At 44.5% G+C, this 19357-nt stretch overlaps 1 protein-coding gene across 1 annotated transcript in view; it reads left to right on the forward strand.

Annotated features, from left to right (window-relative positions):
- Positions 1–4579: 4579 nt before the first annotated feature.
- Positions 4580–19357, forward strand: part of LOC137561791 (neuropeptide Y receptor type 2-like) — a 92375-nt gene continuing 77597 nt past the window's right edge. Inside the window, exon 1 of the mRNA XM_068273149.1 lies at positions 4580–4675. The gene's annotated coding sequence lies outside the window, so the exon portion shown is untranslated. The remainder of the gene's footprint in view (positions 4676–19357) is intronic.

Consider the following 19357-nt stretch of genomic DNA (forward strand, 5'->3'; position numbering starts at 1 on the left):
ATCTTAGGGTTAGGTACCACCAGGGGGGTTTTAGGGTTAGGCGCCACCAGGGAGGTGGTTAGGGTTAGGCACCACCAGGGGGGTTCTTAGGTTTAGGCACCACCAGTGGGGTCTTAGGGTTAGGCACCAACAGAGGGGTCTTAGGGTTAGGCACCACCGGAGGATCTTAGGGTTAGGCACCACCAGGGGGGTCTTAGGGTTAGGCACCACCAGGGGGGTCTTAGGGTTAGGCACCACCAGGGGGGGTCTTAGGGTTAGGCACCACCAAGGGGGTCTTAGGGTTAGGCACCACCAGGGGTGGTTAGGGTTAGGCACCACCAGGGGGGTCTTAGGTTTAGACACCACCAGGGGGGTCTAGGGGTTAGGGATAGGTACAGGGAGGGTTCTGTGTGAGAGTAGGGTTAGGTATAGTTACAGTACAATATACACCACTGGGGGGTGGTTAGGGTTAGGCACCACCAGGGGGGTGGTTAGGGTTAGGCACCACCAGGGGAGGATCTTAGGGTTAGGCACCACCAGGGGAGTCTTAGGGCTAGGCACCACCAGGGGGGTCTTAGGGTTAGGCACCACCAGGGGAGGATCTTAGGGTTAGGCACCACCAGGGGAGTCTTAGGGTTAGGCACCACCAGGAGGGGTCATAGGGTTAGGCACCACCAGGGGAGGATCTTAGGGTTAGGCACCACCAGGGGGGTCTTAGGGTTAGGCACCACCAGGGGAGGATCTTAGGGTTAGGCACCACCAGGGGGGTCTTAGGGTTAGGCACCACCAGGGGAGGATCTTAGGGTTAGGCACCACCAGGGGGGTCTTAGGTTTAGGCACCACCAGGGGGGTCTTAGGGTTAGGCACCACCAGGGGGATCTTAGGGTTAGGCACCACCAGGGAGGTCTTAGGGTTAGGCACCACCAGGGAGGACTTAGGGTTAGGCACCACCAGGGAGGTCTTAGGGTTAGGCACCACCAGGGGGGTCTTAGGTTTAGGCACCACCAGGGGGGTCTTAGGGTTAGGCACCACCAGGGGGATCTTAGGGTTAGGCACCACCAGGGAGGTCTTAGGGTTAGGCACCACCAGGGGGGTCTTAGGGTTAGGCACCACCAGGGAGGACTTAGGGTTAGGCACCACCAGGGAGGTCTTAGGGTTAGGCACCACCAGGGGGGTCTTAGGGTTAGGCACCACCAGGAAACAATTCTGTGTGAGAGTAGGGTTAGGTTTTGTCATATTAAAATATTGGTAAATATTACCAATATTTTAAGGCTCTCTCACTCTTTTGTGTCTTGGAATTTGTTATATATTTTATTCATATTTCTTGTCCCTGTAATTGCCAATTCTGTATTTTGCATATTGGTGTACAATATCATCGTCTGCATTTTTACGTCCCCCTGGGCCATGTTTGTTTTTTACTTTGTACAGCACTGCAGGATATGCAGGGCAGTTTTAGGCTATATTGCACCCAGGGCGAGGCTGTAAAAATTGTGTGTGTGTGTGTGTCCCGTCCTGTGTCCTGTGGACTCACAAACCCATACTATGCCCCCCAGTATAGGTAGCCAGCTGTGGGTGCCCCAGTATAAATAGCTATAGGTGCTCCTAGTATAGGTTAGCTAGGTATAGGTGCCACCAGTATAGGTTAGCTAGGCATAGGTGCAGCCAGTATAGGTTAGCTAGGTATAGGTGCGGCCAGTATAGGTTAGCTAGGTATAGGTGCAGCCAGTATAGGTTAGCTAAGTATAGGTGCTGCCAGTATAGGTTACCTAGGTATAGGTGACTTCAGTATAGGATAGCTAGGTATAGGTGCCTTCAGTATAGGATAGCTAGGTATAGGTGCCTTCAGTATAGGAAAGCTAGGTATAGGTGCATTCGGTATAGGTAGCTGGGTATAGGTGTAGCCAGTATAGGTTAGCTAGCTATAAGTGCCTTCAGTATAGGTTAGTTAGGTATAGGTGCATTCGGTATAGGTAGCTGGGTATAGGTGCAGCCAGTATAGGGAGTTAGGTATAGGTGCCACCAGTATAGGTTAGCTAGGTATAGGTGCCTTCAGTATAGGTTAGTTAGGTTACGTATAGGTGCATTCGGTATAGGTAGCTGGGTATAGGTGCAGCCAGTATAGGTAGTTAGGTATAGGTGCCACCAGTATAGGTTAGGTATAGGAGCCACCAGTATAGGTTACCTAGGTATAGGTGCCTTCAGTATAGGATAGCTAGGTATAGGTGCCTTCAGTATAGGTAGCTATATATAGGTGGCTTCAGTATAGGTAGTTAGGTATATGTGCCTTCGGTATAGATAGCTAGGTATAGGTGCATCCAGTATAGGTTAGCTAGGTATAGGTGTCCCCCCATAAGTGATAGAGGTGGGAGCCACGGCCACACTGAGACTCAGCCACATGGAGGGGCGTTCTTCCTCCCTCCCTCTCCCCGGGGCTCCCCTCCTCTCCCCCCCCCCCCCCCCCCCCCTCAGCAAGCGCAGTGGGAAGCCTCGTATGCGCAACTTACCTTCCTTTCCGTTCCATTCGCCACTCACTTGCCGCTGATATCCTCCATCTACATAGCCGCTTATACGCACTCTACTTCCTGTTAAGCAGGAAATAGAGTGTGTATAAGCGGTTATGCAGACGGAGATCAGCGGCAAGTGAGTGGCGAATGGAACGGAAAGGAAGGTAAGTTGCGCATACGAGGCTTCCCGCTGTGCTTGCTCTGCAAAGAGGGGGGAGAATGGAGGGGAGCCCCCGGGAGAGGGAGGGAGAAGTTGGGCTCCCCTCCATGCAGCTGAGTCTCGGTGTGGCCGTGTCTCCCCCCTCCATCACTGCGCCCCCCCATCACTGCGCCCCCCTCCCTCACAGCGCTCAGGGCGGTCACCCGTCTGGCCCGTCCATAGAAACGGAACTGTGAATATGTTGGCACTTTATAAATCAGTAATAATGATGACTTTGTTGGTTTCTCAGTAAGTTTCCCTCCAGCCATCCTCCTTATAACCAACGGAATGAGATAATCCCCTTGTCTCTCCCCCCCATCAGTCACCGCTGCTGAAGGGCTCCTCATAGTAATGTGACAGCAGGATGGAAGGGGGATGAATTCTTAGCCAGAGTTTGAGTTGTGTGAAGTGCGCTGTGCTGATTGGGAAGCCTTTCGCAATCCCTTTCGCTCTGCTAAACCCGCTGACTCTCCTCCGGGGGCTTCATTGCTTATTCTATCCCTCCGCACACCTGCCAGCCGCTGCGATTCCAGAGGGTAACAATGGAGATAAGTATTTAATGCGTTCCCCGGAGGAGAGAGCCCCTGGCTGGAAGCACAGACTGCTGGCAGCATCAGGAGAAAGTCCACCTCCCTCTCCAATTATGCTCTGTCTCTCCCTCTCTCCAAGCATCTGCTGGATTCTACACCTGCTGGACAGCAGCTTCCAAAGTCTTCCTCACTGAAGAGCATAGAGTGAAGAATCTGACTCTCTATAGACTCTCTGTCTCTCCCTCTCTCTCTTTCCAAGCATCTTCTGCATTCTACGCCTGCTGGACAGCAGCTTCCAACATCTTCTCCAGTGAGGAACCTGGAGTGAAGAATGTGACTCTCCATAGCCTCTCTCTCCCTCTCTCCCTCTCCAAGCATCTGCTGGATTCTACACCTGCTGGACAGCAGCTTCTAAAGTCTTCCTCATTGAGGAGCCTGGAGTGCAGAATGTGACTATAGCCTCTCTCTCCCTCTCTCTCTCTCCAAGCATCTGCTGGATTCTACGCCTGCTGGACAGCAGCTTCCAAAGTCTTCCTCACTGAAGAGCATAGAGTGAAGAATCTAACTCTCTATAGACTCTCTGTCTCTCCCCCTCTCTCTTTCCAAGCATCTTCTGCATTCTACGCCTGCTGGACAGCAGCTTCCAACATCTTCTCCAGTGAGGAGCCTGGAGTGAAGACTGTGACTATAGCCTCTCTCTCTCTACAAGCATCTGCTGGATTCTACGCCTGCTGGACAGCAGCTTCCAAAGACTTCCTCACTGAGGAGCCTGGAGTGAAGAATGTGACTATAGCCTCTCTCTCCCTCTCTCTCTCTCCAAGCATCTTCTGGATTCTACACCTGCTGGACAGCAGCTTCCAAAGTCTTCTCCAGTGAGGAGCCTGGAGTGCAGAATGTGACTCTCTATAGCCTCTCTCCCTCTCTCCAAGCATCTGCTGGATTCTACACCTGCTGGACAGCAGCTTCCAAAGACTTCCTTACTGAGGAGCCTGGAGTGAAGAATGTGACTATAGCCTCTCTGTCTCTCCCTCTCTCCAAGCATCTGCTGGATTCTACGCCTGCTGGACACTCAGCAGCTTCCAAAGTCTTCTCCAGTGAGGAGCCTGGAGTGCAGAATGTGACTATAGCCTCTCCCCCCCCCCCCCCCCCCTCTCTTTCTCCAAGCATCTCTGGATTCTACACCTGCTGGACAGCAACTTCCAAAGACTTCCACACTGAGGAGCCTGGAGTGAAGAATGTGACTATAGCCTCTCTCTCCCTCTCCAAGCATCTGCTGGATTCTACACCTGCTGGACAGCAGCCTACAAAGTCTTCTCCAGTGAGGAGCCTGGAGTGAAGAATGTGACTATAGCCTCTCTCTCCCTCTCAAAGCATCTGCTGGATTCTATGCCTGCTGGACAGCAGCTTCCAAAGTCTTCTCCAGTGAGGAGCCTGGAGTGCAGAATGTGACTCTATCTTTACAGGTAAGATCTGGCATCTCTATCCTCTCTTATCCTCTTTCATGTGAGGTCTCTCTCTCTACATCTAGCTGATGCCTCCTTGACACATTCCCAGCGGGACTGAGACATACTTCTGGGGCTGAGAGATCGTAGTTAACTCTATAGCAGCCAGAGATCGCTTTCTCATCATCTCCAACCTGAATAATCATAAATACCTTCTGTTTTAAGAAGGCAAACTTTTGTTTTCCATAGCATCTTAGTAAGGAGGGCTTTTGGTCCATGGTTGTCCCTTACACACTCCTGGGAGTTCTGGTTCACCATGAGCTCGCTGGGTAGTCTGCATCTCTAGAGAAAGTGCCCAGATGAAATGATATTGTTACCCACACACGGTACAGAATGCCCACAGCTGATGCCAGTGGCTGGAGGAGCTCACAGGTCAGAGCACAATGATGGGTATGCTAGCTGCGGTATGTCGTACAAGGCAGAAGAATGCGGATATTCAGGTCCTAGGTTCTCAACATGTGGCTCACCTGCTGCCCCAGGGAACCTGCTGGTAAGGAGGGGGGGGGGGGGAGCTTAACCATTTCAGCCCGCGGGGATTTTTCACTTTATGCATCAGATCAATTTTCACCTCCCATTCATTCGCTAATAACTTTATCACTACTTAACACAATTTATTGATCTATATCTTGTTTTTTCCGCCACTAATTAGGTTTTCTTTGGGTGGTACATTTTGCTAAGAATTATTTTTTTATAAATGCATTTTAACAGGATTAATAAGAAAAAAATGGAAAAAATTCATTATTTCTCAGTTTTCGTCCATTATAGCTTTAAAATAATACATGCTACCATAATTAAAACCTACGTATTTTATTTGCCCGTTTGTCTCGGTTTTGACACCATTTAAATTTTGTCCCTATCACAATGTATGGCGCCAATATTTTATTTGGAAATAAAGGTGCATTTTTCTGTTTTGCGTCCATCACTATTTACAAGCTTATAATTTAAAAAATGTTCGTAGTATACCCCCTTCAAATGCATATTTAAAAAGTTCAGACCCTTAGGTAACTATTTATGTTTTTTTTTTAATTGTAATTTTTTTTTTCCATTAAATATTTTATTTGGGTAATATTTTGGTGTGGGAAATAAACAGTTAATTTTTAATGTTATTATATGTATACATTTTAATGTAAGATGTCGATGTAGTTTTACTATTCTCTAGTAAGAGCGCTTCGGTTTTTCTGCTGGGGACACGGATCGGTGATCGGGAACCATGTTCCCATCACTGATCCCAGGGCTACCAGCAGACAGCACAGGGGCGCGCCTGCGATCGCGCGCGGGAGCACGCCGAAGCGCGGTACCGCAGCAGAGCAGCCACCTGGACGTGAGGATCACGTCCGGGCGGCTGAAATGGTTAATATATTTACTGTAAATATAGTAAATTTTAAGTTTTAGACTTAAATATAATACTTTAGACTACAATAGTCATAGGACTATGGTAGGATTAGATTGTGAGCTCCTCTGAGGACAGTCAGTAACATGACTAAGTACTCTGTAATGTGCTGCAGGAGATGTCACTCAGTGCTATATAAATACATAATAATAATATGGTAGGACATTAGACTATGACTATGGTAGGATTAGAGTGTGAGCTCCTCTGAGGGCAGTCAGTGACATGACCAGGGCCGGGCTGAGGCATAGGCTGGAGAGGCTCCAGCCTCAGGGCGCAGTGTAGGAGGGGCGCACAATTCATTCAGCTGTCATTCCTAATTGTGTATGAAGCAGAAAGAAATAAGAAAACGGGAAACATAGCAGTGACTGCAAGCCAGATAACTAGATATTAAGGTGTTGGGGAGGTTGTGGGCCCTGGGGAGCCTCTTAGTCTAATAGCAATCAGTGTGTGACGGCTGGGGTGGGAGGGATGGAGGGGCGCACTTTGGTGTCTCAGCCTTGGGTGCTGGAGGACCTTGTCCCAGCTCTGGACATGACTATGTACTCTGTAAAGTGCTGCAGAAGATGTCAGTGCTATATAAATACATAATAATAATACGGTAGGACATTAGGCTATGACTATGGTAGGATTAGATTGTGAGCTCCTCTGAGGACAGTCAGTGACATGACTATGTACTCTTTAATGTACTGCAGAAGATGTCAGTGCTGTATAAATACATAATAATAATATGGTAGGACATTAGACTATGACTATGGTAGGATTAGATTGTGAGCTCCTCTGAGGACAGTCAGTGACATGACTATGTACTCAGTAATGTGCTGCAGGAGATGTCAGTGCTATATAAATACATCATAATAATATGGTAGGACATTAGACTATGACTATGGTAGGATTAGATTGTGAGCTCCTCTGAGGACAGTCAGTGACATGACTATGTACTCTGTAATGTGCTGCAGAAGATGTCAGTGCTATATAAATACATAATAATAATATGGTAGGACATTAGACTGTGACTATGGGAGGATTAGAGTGTGAGCTCCTCTGAGGACAGTCAGTGACGTGACTATGTACCCTGTAAAGTGCTGCAGGAGATGTCAGTGCTATATAAATACATAATAATAATATGGTAGGACATTAGACTATGACTATTGTAGGATTCGAGTGTGAGCTCCTCTGAGGACAGTCAGTGACATGACTATGTACTCTGTAAAGTGCTGCAGGAGATGTCAGTGCTATATAAATACATAATAATAATATGGTAGGACATTAGACTATGACTATGGTAGGATTACAGTGTGAGCTCCTCTGAGGACAGTCAGTGACATGACTATGTACTCTGTAAAGTGCTGCAGAATATGTCAGTGTTATATAAATACAAAATAATAATATGGTAGGACATTAGACTATGACTATGGTAGGATAAGATTGTGAGCTCCTCTGAGGACAGTCAGTGACATTACTATGTACTCTGTAAAGTGGTGCAGAAGTTGTCAGTGCTATATAAATACATAATAATAATATGGTAGGACATTACACTATGACTATGGTAGGATTAGAGTGTGTGCTCCTCTGAGGACAGTCAGTGACATGACTATGTACTCTTTAATGTACTGCAGAAGATGACAGTGCTGTATAAATACATAATAATAATATGGTAGTAGGACATTAGACTATGACTATGGTAGGATTAGATTGTGAGCTCCTCCGAGGACAGTCAGTGACATGACTATGTACTCTGTAAAGTGCTGCAGGAGATGTCAGTGCTATATAAATACATAATAATAATATGGCAGGACATTACACTATGACTATGGTAAGATTAGATTGTGAGCTCTTCTGAGGACATTCAGTGACATGACTATGTACTCTGTAAAGTGCTGCAGATGATATCAGTACTATATAAATACATAATAATAATATGATAGGACATATCACAATGGTGGGATTAGAGTGTGAGCTCCTCTGAGGACAGTCAGTGGCATGACTATGTACTCTGTAAAGTGCTGCAGAAGATGTCAATGCTATATAAATACATAATAATAATATGATAGGACATTAGACTGTGACTATGGTAGGATTACAGTGTGAGCTCCTCTGAGGACAGTTAGTGACATGACTATGTACTCTGTAATGTGCTGCAGGAGATGTCAGTGCTGTATAAATACATAATAATAATATGGTAGGACATTAGACAATGACTATGGTAGGATTAGAGTGTGAGCTCCTCTGAGGACAGTCAGTGACATGACTATGTACTCTGTAATGTGCTGCAGGAGATGTCAGTGCTATATAAATACATAATAATAATATGGTAGGACATTAGACTATGACTATGGTAGGATTAGAGTGTGAGCTCCTCTGAGGGCAGTCAGTGACATGACCAGGGCCGGGCTGAGGCATAGGCTGGAGAGGCTCCAGCCTCAGGGCGCAGTGTAGGAGGGGCGCACAATTCATTCAGCTGTCATTCCTAATTGTGTATGAAGCAGAAAGAAATAAGAAAACGGGAAACATAGCAGTGACTGCAAGCCAGATAACTAGATATTAAGGTGTTGGGGAGGTTGTGGGCCCTGGGGAGCCTCTTAGTCTAATAGCAATCAGTGTGTGACGGCTGGGGTGGGAGGGATGGAGGGGCGCACTTTGGTGTCTCAGCCTTGGGTGCTGGAGGACCTTGTCCCAGCTCTGGACATGACTATGTACTCTGTAAAGTGCTGCAGAAGATGTCAGTGCTATATAAATACATAATAATAATACGGTAGGACATTAGGCTATGACTATGGTAGGATTAGATTGTGAGCTCCTCTGAGGACAGTCAGTGACATGACTATGTACTCTTCAATGTACTGCAGAAGATGTCAGTGCTGTATAAATACATAATAATAATATGGTAGGACATTAGACTATGACTATGGTAGGATTAGATTGTGAGCTCCTCTGAGGACAGTCAGTGACATGACTATGTACTCAGTAATGTGCTGCAGGAGATGTCAGTGCTATATAAATACATCATAATAATATGGTAGGACATTAGACTATGACTATGGTAGGATTAGATTGTGAGCTCCTCTGAGGACAGTCAGTGACATGACTATGTACTCTGTAATGTGCTGCAGAAGATGTCAGTGCTATATAAATACATAATAATAATATGGTAGGACATTAGACTGTGACTATGGGAGGATTAGAGTGTGAGCTCCTCTGAGGACAGTCAGTGACGTGACTATGTACCCTGTAAAGTGCTGCAGGAGATGTCAGTGCTATATAAATACATAATAATAATATGGTAGGACATTAGACTATGACTATTGTAGGATTCGAGTGTGAGCTCCTCTGAGGACAGTCAGTGACATGACTATGTACTCTGTAAAGTGCTGCAGGAGATGTCAGTGCTATATAAATACATAATAATAATATGGTAGGACATTAGACTATGACTATGGTAGGATTACAGTGTGAGCTCCTCTGAGGACAGTCAGTGACATGACTATGTACTCTGTAAAGTGCTGCAGAATATGTCAGTGTTATATAAATACAAAATAATAATATGGTAGGACATTAGACTATGGCTATGGTAGGATAAGATTGTGAGCTCCTCTGAGGACAGTCAGTGACATTACTATGTACTCTGTAAAGTGGTGCAGAAGTTGTCAGTGCTATATAAATACATAATAATAATACGGTAGGACATTACACTATGACTATGGTAGGATTAGAGTGTGTGCTCCTCTGAGGACAGTCAGTGACATGACTATGTACTCTTTAATGTACTGCAGAAGATGACAGTGCTGTATAAATACATAATAATAATATGGTAGTAGGACATTAGACTATGACTATGGTAGGATTAGATTGTGAGCTCCTCCGAGGACAGTCAGTGACATGACTATGTACTCTGTAAAGTGCTGCAGGAGATGTCAGTGCTATATAAATACATAATAATAATATGGCAGGACATTACACTATGACTATGGTAAGATTAGATTGTGAGCTCTTCTGAGGACAGTCAGTGACATGACTATGTACTCTGTAAAGTGCTGCAGATGATATCAGTACTATATAAATACATAATAATAATATGATAGGACATATCACAATGGTGGGATTAGAGTGTGAGCTCCTCTGAGGACAGTCAGTGACATGACTATGTACTCTGTAAAGTGCTGCAGAAGATGTCAATGCTATATAAATACATAATAATAATATGCTAGGACATTAGACTGTGACTATGGTAGGATTACAGTGTGAGCTCCTCTGAGGACAGTCAGTGACATGACTATGTACTCTGTAAAGTGCTGCAGAATATGTCAGTGCTATATAAATACATCATAATAATATGGTAGGACATTAGACTGTGACTATGGTAGGATTACAGTGTGAGCTCCTCTGAGGACAGTCAGTGACATGACTATGTACTCTGTAAAGTGCTGCAGAATATGTCAGTGCTATATAAATACATAATAATAATATGGCAGGACATTACACTATGACTATGGTAAGATTAGATTGTGAGCTCTTCTGAGGACAGTCAGTGACATGACTATGTACTCTGTAAAGTGCTGCAGATGATATCAGTACTATATAAATACATAATAATAATATGATAGGACATATCACAATGGTGGGATTAGAGTGTGAGCTCCTCTGAGGACAGTCAGTGACATGACTATGTACTCTGTAAAGTGCTGCAGAAGATGTCAATGCTATATAAATACATAATAATAATATGATAGGACATTAGACTATGACTATGGTAGGATTAGACTGTGAGCTCCTCTGAGGACAGTCAGTGACATGACTATGTACTCTGTAAAGTGCTGCAGAAGATGTCAATGCTATATAAATACATAATAAAAATATGGTATGACATTAGATTATGACTATGATAGGATTAGATTGTGAGCTCCTCTGAGGACAGTCAGTGACATTACTATGTACTCTGTAAAGTGTTGCAGAAGATGTCAGTGCTATATAAATACATAATAATATGGTAGGACATTACACTATGACTATGGTAGGATTAGAGTGTGAGCTCCTCTGAGGACAGTCAGTGACATGACTATGTACACTGTACAGTGCTGCAGAAGATGTCAGTGCTATATAAATACATAATAACAATATGGTAGGATATTATATTATGACTATGGTAGGATTAGATTGTGAGCTGAGATGTTGGTGCTATATAAATACTAAGTAATAATGAAGATGATATTTTTAGTTGTTTAAAAGCAAAAGGTAAGGCTTGAGGATCACAGATGCATACTTTGGATTTACTGCTGATACTTTCATGCTTGTTCAGGGGTACAAGCAGTGCTTTAGGTAATTTATTGTGCACTGGGGAGTACTTGTTAGGCACAGTGATTAAGCTGGGCAAACACCATGCAATTAATACTTCAGATTCTATTTGAGCGAGTGATCAGATCGACATTTGGATCTGACATAGATCGGTTATAGAAGAACGCTAGCATACACACGGATGTGATTTTTTCCAAATTCCCTCAGATTTCTGATCATTTTTCTGATTGAATATCAATGGATGGATCGAAAGGAAATACACGTGTAACGATAACCAGTATTTTGAGTGATATTTTCCAGCCGATCTGCCCCCGATTGAGAAAGAGATCGATTTCAAGCTTAAATCGATCTCTGGCAATCAGTAGTCTGTACAATTTTTTAGAATCTAAAGTAAAAATTGCATGCTGGGAAACACCAATGTAGACAATACCTTTTATCAGCCAGCTTAATGTATTTAAGGCGCTTTTCTGAGATCTCTGTTACCTTCATGATATACAGTATAAATATATAAATACAGATATAAACTAAATGATGTGTATCCAGAATGGATATAGGGAAAAAAGGGATGTTTGATCAACTCCGACTAATACAAGTGCTAAAACAAACCCTTTCTTTATTATGTAATAATAAAATGTGTATATAATATTAACCACTTCAGGACCACAGGTTTTTTCCACTTTAACACCAGAGCAATTTTCACATAACGCTCTTCCCATTCATTCGCCAATAACTTTATGACTACTTATCATACTGAAATGATCTATATACTATTTTTTGCGGGACAGACTAGGCTTTCTTAGGGCAGTACTATTTGCTAAGAATTATTTTAATATATATGCATTTTACAGGGAAGAAGAAGAAGAAGAAAAAAATTGCAAAAATGCATCATTTCTCAGCTTTTAGTCATTGTAGTTTAAAAATAAAATGTGCTGTTGTAGGTAAAACAGACACATTTTGTTTGCCCATTTGTCCCAATTATTACAATGTTTAAATTGAGTCCCTAGTACAATGTATGGCGATAATATTTTCTTTTGAAAGCTGTATGTCTTCAGTTTAGTGTTTTTTTATACTATAAAAATAATTGTAAGCTTTTATTTACAAAAGCAACATTAATATACCTTCATAACATACTTATTTAAAAAGTCCCTAAGGTAACTATTTATGATTTTTTTTTATAGTGTTGTAATTTTTAATTTTCTCTTTTACAAGTTTTATTTTGGTAACTATGGGTTAGGGGTGGAATGGGTTAAACAATAGTAAATCTATATACCGGTATATAAAATCGGATGTATGTATGTATGTGTGTGTGTATGTGTGTGTGTATGTGCCGCGATCACGCGAAAACGGCTTGACCGATTTGAACGAAACTTGGTACACAGATCCCTTACTACCTGGGATGATATGTTCTGGGGGTCTCGCGGCCCCCCTGCACACCTGGGCGGAGCTACAAACAGCAAATCAGATTCCACCCATTCAAGTCAATAGAAAAAATGTAAAAGGCTGCCATTCTCACAGTAATCAAGCCAGAGTCCCCACACATGGCACAGTTGGTCACTTGGTGACCGAGGTTACAAATCCAGGAAAAGTGGGTGGATCATAAAACAGCCAATCAAATTTCAGCCGTTCATTTTAAATGGGAAAATGTAAACTGCAGCCATTCTTAGACTGTTAATCACAGAGTTCTCAAACTTGCCACACTTGGTCACTGGGTTATTGCGATTAAGATTCAAGAAAATGGGTGGAGCCTACAACAGCCAATCAAAATTCACCTATTGATTTTCAAGGGGAATATTTAAACTGCTGCTATTCTTACACTTTTAATTGCAGAGGCTTCAAACTTGCTACAGCCGGTCATTGGGTCCAAATTCACTAAAGGGGCGGGGCCACATACAGCCAATCAGATTTCCTTGGTGGATAAACTGCTTCCATTCACACATTTTTGATTCCAGGAACCTGAAAGCTCACAAACTTGGTCATTGAGTGACTGTGTGTCAAGGTTACAAAAAGTGGGCGGAGCCAAAACAACTTTTACTGGGAAAATATAAACTGCAGCCATTCTTACACCGTTAATGGCAGGGTTCTCAAACTTTGCACAGTTGGTCATTGGGTGACAGATTAAGATTTTGGAAGGTGGGTGGAGCCTACAACAGCCAATAAAAATTCCCCATTTGATTTTCAAAGGGAATATTTCATCTGCTACCATTCTCTTATACTGGTAAAAGCAGATGCCTCAAACCTGGAACAGTTGGTCACTGGGTGACTGGGGCCCAAATTCAGGAAGGGGGCAGAGCCACAAACAGCCAGATTTGTTTATTTTTCAATGGGAATATACAAAGTATTGATACCAAGGAACCCAAAGCTGATAAACTTGATAATTGAGTGACTGTATGTCAAGGTTAGAAAAAGTGGGCGGTGCCAACAACTTCATTTTTTACATTGCAGGGTTCTCATACTTTACACAATTGGCCACTGGGTGACTGGGATGAACATTCAGAAATGTGGGTGGAGCCTACAACAGCCAATCAAAATGTACCTATTGATTTTCAAGGGGAATATTCACATTGCTACCATTCTTACACTGTTAGTGGCAGAGGCCTCAAACCTGATACAGTCAGTCATTGGGTGACTGGGGTCCAAATGCACTAAAGGGATGGAGCCACAAACAGCCAATCAGATTTGTTAGATTGATTTCAGCCATTCTGTTATTGGCAGGGTTCTCAAACGTGACACAGTTGGCCACTGGGTGGCTGGGACTAATGTTCAGAAAAGTGGGTGGAGCCTACAGCAGCCAATCAAAATTCACCTTTTGATTTTCAAGGGGAATATTTACATTGCTGCCATTCATACACTCTTAATAGCAGAGGCCTAACATTTGCTACAGTCAGTCACTGGGAGACTAGGATTTAAATTCTGAAGGGAGCGGGCCAAAAACAGCCAATCAGATTTGTTTAATTCCAAAGGTAAAATGCAACTTATTGATGCCAAAGACCCCAAAGCTCATAAACTTGGTCATTAAGTGACTGTATGTCAAGATTAGAAATAGTGGGCGGAGCCAAAAACAACTAACTTTTTACATGGGGAAATGTAAACTGCAGCTTTTCTTACACTGTTAATGCCCGGGTCCTCAAACTTCACACAGTTGGTCACTGGGTGACTAGGATTAATATTCGGAAAAGTAGGTGGAGCCTACAAGAGCCAATCAAAATTCACCTATTGATTTTCAAGGGGAATATTGAAACTGCAGCCATTCTCACACTGTTAATAGCAGAGGCCTCAAACCTGCTACAGTCGGTTGTTAAGTGTTTGGGGTTCAAATTCAGTAAAGAGGCGGAGCCAAAAAGAACCAGATTTCTTTGCTGGATAAACTGCTTCCATTAGCACAATTTTGATGCCAGGAACCCAAAAGCTCACAAACTTGGTCATTGAGTAGTGACTGTGTCAAGGTTATAAAAAGTGGGTGGAGTTAAAAACAGATTTTTCTGGGAAATTGTAAACTGCAGTCCTTCTTCACTGTTAATGGCAGGGTTCTCAAACTTAGCATAGCTGGTTACTGGGTGACTGGGATTAATATTCAGAAAAGTGGGTGGAGCCTAAAAATGCCAATCAAAAATCACATGTCACTTTTCAAGGAGAATATTAAAATTGCTGCAATTCTTGCACTGTTAATGGCACAAGCCTCAAACCTGGTACAGTTGGTCATTGGGTCACTGAGGTTCAAATTCAGAAAAGGGGACAGAGCCACAAACAGTGAATCAGATTTGTTTTATTTCATGGGAAAGTACAAATTATCGATGCCAAGGACCCCAAAGCTCACAAAATTGGTCATTGAGTGACTGTGTGTCTAGGTTACAAATAGTGGGCGGAACCAAAACCAAATTTCACTGGGAAAATATAAACTGCAGCCATTCTTACACTGTTAATGGCAGGGTTCTCAAACTTTGCCCAGATGGTCACTGGGTGACTGAGATTAATATTCAGGGAAGTGGGTGGAGCCTATAATAGCCAATCAAAATTCACCTGTTGATTTTCAAGTGGAATATTTAAATTGCTGCCATTTTTACACTGTTAATAGCAGATGCCTCAAACCTGCTACAGTTGGTCATTGGGTGACTGGGGTTTGAATGCTGGAGAGGGGCGAAGCCACAAACAGCCTATCTGATTTGTTTCATTTCTATGGGAATATGCAAATTATTGATGACAAGGACCCCAAAGCTCACAAACTTGGTCATTGAGTGTTTGTGCGTTAGGGTTAGAAAGTGGCCGGAGCCAACACCAGTCAAATACATTCCCGGGCAACACCGGGTCATCAGTGGGTGGAGACAAATACACATTTCACTGGGAAAATGTAAACTGCAGCCATTCTTACACTGTTAATGGCAGGGTTTTTAAACTTTGCACAGTTGGTTACTGGGATTAATATTCAGAAAAGTGGGTGGAGCCTACAAAAGTGAATCAAACTTCATCTGTTGCTTTTCAAGGGGAATATTTAATTGCTACCATTCTTGAACTGTTAATGGCACAGGCCTCAAACCTGGTACAGTTGGTTATTGTGTGACTGGGGTTCAAATTCAGAAAAGGGGTGGAGCCACACACAGCCAATCAGATTTGTTTCATTTCAAAGCAGATCATTGATACCAAAGACCGCAAAGCTCACAAACTTGGTCAGTGAGTAATTATGTGTTAGGGTTAGAAAAAGTAGGCGGAGCCAACACCAGCCAAATACATACCCGGCAACGCCGGGCAATCAGCTAGTATTTAATAAATGCTTAAATGTAAAAGTGTCTTATGGTATACAGTATTTGGGTGTATTTGGTTGTATTTTACTTTTCGCCACAAGATGGCACTACACTTAATTCACTGTCTCCTGTTTACAGCAAATGGGAATGAAACTGTAACTGTTTCCTTGGGGTTATGAATTAGAGATGTTCTCTCTCCCATTCATAACGGCACAGTGATTGGGGCTAAAAATGAATTGATTCGCATGCCCTGATCACAGAAGAACAGGCATGCGGCGGAAATGGTGCAGGATCGCGATTGGCAGCGGTAAGTAAACAGTGCATACTGTATATATACGCCCCTGATCTGCTGGTGGTAAACACAGGGGCGTATATATATTTTTCAGAAATCCGGAACTGGTTAAAGAACACATTCACTTTCTGTCCTATGTATAAATAAACACTTATTCACAACATTAAGTGTCCATAGAGTATTCAATCACAGGGTAAGGTCTGTGGTAGATCTGATCCGTGTTTCATGGACAGCATCCACTTCTTCAGGCAGCATGAAATCATGTAGATTAACCACTTTACGACCGCCTAACGCTGAGAGGCGGCTCCCCCAGGACCGCGTAATACGGACCGGCGTCAAGTCCTGGGGAAGTTGTTTGCAGGCTATCGCACGCATAGGCTGATGCCTATGAGAGGGGATCACCCTGATAGGCTGATGGGGGAGGGAGGGGGGAATAAAAAAAATACGCAAATTCCTTAAAAATTAAATGACAAATTAATAAAAATTAATTAAAAAAAACAACAACTTTGCAGCAGCGATCAGAGCCCACCAACAGAAAGCTCTGTTGGTGGGCAGAAAAGGGTGGAAAAGGATTAATTTGTGTGCTGCATTGTATGTCTCTGCAGCGAGCTATTAAAGCTTCAGAGCATTGAATTGCAAAAAACTGGGGTCACTGGGGGGGAAGCCTATGGTCCTTAAAGTAGTTAATATACTGGTTGTTCAAATGTGGTAAGTAGAGGTGTAAAGCAAAGCATGACATTTGGGCTCTATTCATTCGGCGCTCTCTATACATGATATTAGGATGACCCCTATGGCGGTGCAGTATCTCTTTTTGCAGCATGCTTGCAGGGGGAGGGGCATCATTTAGGATTAGGTGTGCAGGGGTGGTGTTAAAGGTTAGGCATCATTAAGGGGTGATTAGTGATTAATCATCCACCACTGCAGTTAATTGGTCCGAATCCAATCTGCATAAATGTACATAAAAGTAACGTAAAATTTGCATCACCTCAGAAGGATTTATACAACGCGTTTCGCTCTGACTCTGTTACTCGGTCCTTTAGGCTTTAGAAGGAGAAAGTATGGAGTCATGTGCAATTCCTCGACCCTACAGACTAAACAGTTAACTATGTTAGATCTGGCTATTTTACCCCCCCCCCCTCCCCCGATTGTTTGAGGTTGGCTCTGTATTCATATAATCACCCATTGTGGTTTATATCATGATATGCAAATGGCTGAAATATCACAAACTCGATCGTATGAAAGTGCAGCGAACATCAAAGAGGAGATGCTAATTAAATAGCTGGGGAGATTGTCGCTGTGATAAGGAAGAGCTGCTGATCTGTTCTGTCATCAGACGCAAGCAGAGAGCGCTGTATGCTAATATTTAATAACAAGCTGCAGCTCTGAACTAATCACATCAGACTGAGACCGCACTGCTTGCTCTGGGAGACCGCACTGCTTGCTATGGGAGACCGCACTGCTTGCTCCAGGTTACCGCACTGCTTGCTATGGGAGACCGCACTGCTTGCTATAGGAGACCGCACTGCTTGCTATGGGAGACCACGCTGCTTGCTATGGGAGACCGCACTGCTTGCTCCAGGTTACCGCACTGCTTGCTATGGGAGACTGCACTGCTTGCTATAGGAGACCGCACTGCTTGCTATGGGAGACCGCACTGCTTGCTTTGGGAGACCGCGCTGCTTGCTTTGGGAGACCGCGCTGCTTGCTCTGGGAGACAGCACTGCTTGCTTTGGGAGACCGCACTGCTTGCTATGGGAGACCGCACTGCTTGCTCCAGGTTACCGCACTGCTTGCTATGGGAGACTGCACTGCTTGCTATAGGAGACCGCACTGCTAGCTCCTGGAGACCGCACTGCTTGCTATGGGAGACTGCACTGCTTGCTATAGGAGACCGCATTGCTTGCTCCTGGAGACCGCACTGCTTGCTATGGGAGACTGCACTGCTTGCTATGCGAGACTGCACTGCTTGCTATTGGAGACCGCACTGCTTGCTATGGGAGACCGCACTGCTTGCTCTTGGAGACCGCGCTGCTTGCTATGGGAGACCACACTGCTTGCTCTTGGAGACCGCACTGCTTGTTATAGGAGACCCCAGGGCTTGCTATGGGAGACCGCACTGCTTGCTATGGGAAACCGCACTGCTTGCTCCAGGTTACCGCACTGCTTGCTCTGGGAGACCGCACTGCTTGCTCTGGGAGACCGCACTGCTTGCTCTGGGAGACTGCACTGCTTGCTCCAGGTTACCGCACTGCTTGCTCTGGGAGACTGCACTGCTTACTCCAGGTTACCACACTGCTTGCACTGGGAGACTGCACTACTTGCTCCTAGTTACTGCACTGCTTGCTATGGGAGACCGCACTGCCATGTTCAGTACAGTGGGCGGCAGTGCAGGAGTGACGTGAGCGGTGGAACGCAGCGCTGGATCGAGGAATTACGTGAGTCATTGCTTTCCCCGCTGCCTGAATAATTTACATTTTGTGCAAATAGCTGGAGGGGGAGCACAGACGGGGGAGCCCCAGGTGAGGGAGGGTCTGACCCCCCTTCCCACCACTGTGCCCACTGCTCCCCTTTCCTTGCTGCTACCCCTCCAAACTCATGCCGCCTCCCCACCCACGGCCAGGCGGGCGCCGTTCCCACCCTTCTCCGCCGCCTGAGGAACCTGCCTCACCCCACCTCATGGGCGGGCCGGGGCTGTGTGCCATCCATCACTGTTAGGGTGTAGATGTACACAGGCTAGATTTGCAGCTGGGACAGAACTGAATGACCATCTCAGTGAAGACCATCTACCTTCAGGTCACGTTCACAGTGGTGAATTGCGGTCTGCTGGGCGGTGTAACGGCTGCTGTGCAGTACACCACCTATGCGAGTTCACAGTGTGGCAGGTGCGTTGCAGTATAACGGGGTGCGGTACGGTAATGTACTGCATGCAGTGTGTT

Source organism: Hyperolius riggenbachi, chromosome 3, assembly GCF_040937935.1.
Source record: "Hyperolius riggenbachi isolate aHypRig1 chromosome 3, aHypRig1.pri, whole genome shotgun sequence".
NCBI lineage: Eukaryota > Metazoa > Chordata > Amphibia > Anura > Hyperoliidae > Hyperolius > Hyperolius riggenbachi.